Genomic DNA, 3,055 nt, shown 5'->3' with positions numbered 1-3,055 from the left:
GTCAACTGGCCATAATGGCCCCAGCAGTATCCAGGGTAATGGCAGTTGTCATATGTCAAATGAACATCGTTTCCTCACAATGATACCTTGAGTAATGGGAGTCACCATATGTCAACTGACCTTCATTGCATGACAGTAGCATCAGGGGTAATGGTAGTAACCATGATCAAGGGATAATGGCAGTTGATGCTTATCTATAACATGGTAATATATGGAGCATTCTGTTGTAAAATGGCGATGTGTACATCACTTGGTACAAATTTATCGTAACAAATTGGTGTATGGGGCACTTCGTTACAACTTTGCTATAACAGGGACAATTTTTCCAATTTTTCTGTGACATTGTGAGCATGGGAACGTTTTTACAATTTTACTGCAATATGTCACTATTTAGCTGTGATTTGTCCATGTATAGGGTAATTTGTTACAATTTTGTTGTAATATGCCAATGTATGGGGGCAATGTGTTGCAATATTGCTGGAAAATGATGATGTATGGAGACCTAATTGTGATTTAGTCTCCAATATGTGATAGCATAAGTTAGCATTGTCAGCAGATGAGTACAAGATAAAGTTAATGCTATAGCTTGGAGTTGCTATAATGTTCAGATGACTTTGAAAAGTAATTGAAAGTCAGTAGCTGCAGGCATAGCAACCCTCATTTCCTACTTCTACAAATATGAATTACTATCACTCAATATGTTATTTCATCAAAGTGTCATGTTCTTTCCACTGTGTCACAGAATAAGTTAGCATTGTCAGCAGAAGAGGTCAAATGGTTTGCACCTCAAGGTGAAGGAGTCACTATAATGTTTAGCTGACTTTGATATCGGTTTTAGCAAAGCAAAGACGAGTTTTTGAAAAAATAATACCGACAGATCAGTCATAGGAATAAATTTGTTTACTTTGGTGAAAAGATCCAACTATTCTCGCTAAAAAGTGCCCTTAAAGCCGTATGTAAGATCTGCAGTGATGTCATGTTACACAACAAACTTTAAGTATTTTGATAAATAATACAAACACTTTTTTGTTTCTTTAAAGAGTGGTACAAAGATCGAAATAAGCGTATCAACACAGCAAGTTATATCAGTAGTGCCAATATGTAAGCCATATGTATTTTTAAAAAATGGTACACCAAAATTAAGTGAGGACAGTAGTGTCACATGTGTTTTCTAATCGAAACCTTTACGTAATTTGATAACAGACACACTGAAACGTCCCCTTTGAACAATTGTACGTGACTGTGCTTAACCTGACACACAATATTTTTAGCGCAACGCAATCTGACTATCAAAGATCCCTGCAAAAGAATGTCCCTGAGTAACATTAACCTATACGTTTCACAAATCACTTACCTCACAAAAATATTGGTTACTCGAACTACTGCAATACAGCGAGCACCACTACTGCCAGCTAAATAAAAGATTCAAACTATGGAAGGCACTAACTACTGATAGGCATAGTTAGCAAATGAAAGATTTTAATAGAGAACAAACAATGTATTTACCTTAATAGTCATAATATATATAGCAGTTCATGGCAAATTTCAAAACTCCGCCATCTCTCTCCCCACATCCACCACTGCTGGCGGCTCACCTCCAACTGCGCAATGCTACGCGCTGTTAACATCCAGCTGCCGCTGCCCAACACTACAATGGCAGACAACAATGCAAACTAGCCACAGACTGCACACAGCACAGCCAGTGATTTTTATACAAAGGTGGCATTACCAATAAAAAAACCTAAACAGCCTACTTACATAGCCCCCATGCTCCCCACAAAAAATTTTACAAATTGTTTTGAGCAGTGGCCAATAATGATTTGATAAAATTTTTCATAATTACAATAACAAAGATATCAAATGCACACACTTATTGATACAATGTTGGTCAAAAGCTAAAATTTCCTCACAGTCTATAAAGACAGTCCTGATTCATCACAGTAAAATAGCAGTGTTTTTCTCAAAGTCTGAGCAGTAAAAGAAAATGCACACAGAAGTAATGGATTTCCATGCTGTCTTGAAGAAGTAGTGTTGTCCTTCCAACGGAAAGACAGTGCTGACTCTTGACGTGCAGACAAGTAATGGGCCGCAACTGAGCAAACCCACAGCAGAGTCAATCGAAGTTTTGAAGAGTATTGGTAGGTAGGTCATCACAGAGTAGACCCACTGTAGTCCTGGTAGAGATTGTAGTATTGGTGGGCCACCGGAGGTGCAGACCCACTGCAGTCCTTGTAGAAATAATGGTATTGGTGGGCCATCAAAGATGCAGACCCACTGTAGTCCATGTAGAGACGGCCAGCAACCATCTGTTGCGACTGTGCAGGTGCACAATCACCATCGAAGAGTGTTGCAGACAATACAGCAAGTTCATAAACCACCACTTGTGTACTCACAAAACTTTTTGGAATGTCCTTAGAACCAGCAATGCTGTTATCCAGTCCCTTGCTGAATTATTAACACACGTGCAAACACTAACAGTCCCTACTTCTCACATATTGTCCATATATTATGACCAACAGAAACGTGTGCAGTGAAATGCAACTTACAAGTTAATAATATGATGATCTGGTGTCAATTACAATTTTATAACATAAGAATACAATTACAAAGGTACAAAATACATCATTAAAAACATAATAATACAGATAACATTTGTAGTAATAGGGGCTTTACAAAAGAACAGAAATAAACATATACATCAGTGTGACAGGAATTATGACATGAGTACATAGATAAAAGATCAGAATAACTTTCGGAATATCAACTTCACACAAGAGAACAGAACAGAATAAATAATGTCTAAACATCTTTACAAAGAAAATAACATATTATAAATGCAAATTATATTTGAGGATAACAGTATTCCTCATCATAGTGAATGTAGCTTAGTACTAGAACAGAAAAAAATTTCTATGAAACAGTACACAGAGACAGGAAGAGAAGAAATACACAAGGGTACACAAACACATAGCATAATAATACAAAAGGAAAGGACAGGGTTTGCTTTACTGCAGTATTTTGCAAACAAAACTTTCTTTACTTCTTGGAGATCTCC

This window comes from Schistocerca americana, chromosome 5 (assembly GCF_021461395.2).
Source record: "Schistocerca americana isolate TAMUIC-IGC-003095 chromosome 5, iqSchAmer2.1, whole genome shotgun sequence".
NCBI classification, from domain to species: domain Eukaryota; kingdom Metazoa; phylum Arthropoda; class Insecta; order Orthoptera; family Acrididae; genus Schistocerca; species Schistocerca americana.
The sequence above is the reverse complement of the archived record's forward strand: the minus strand, read 5'-3'. Positions refer to the sequence as shown.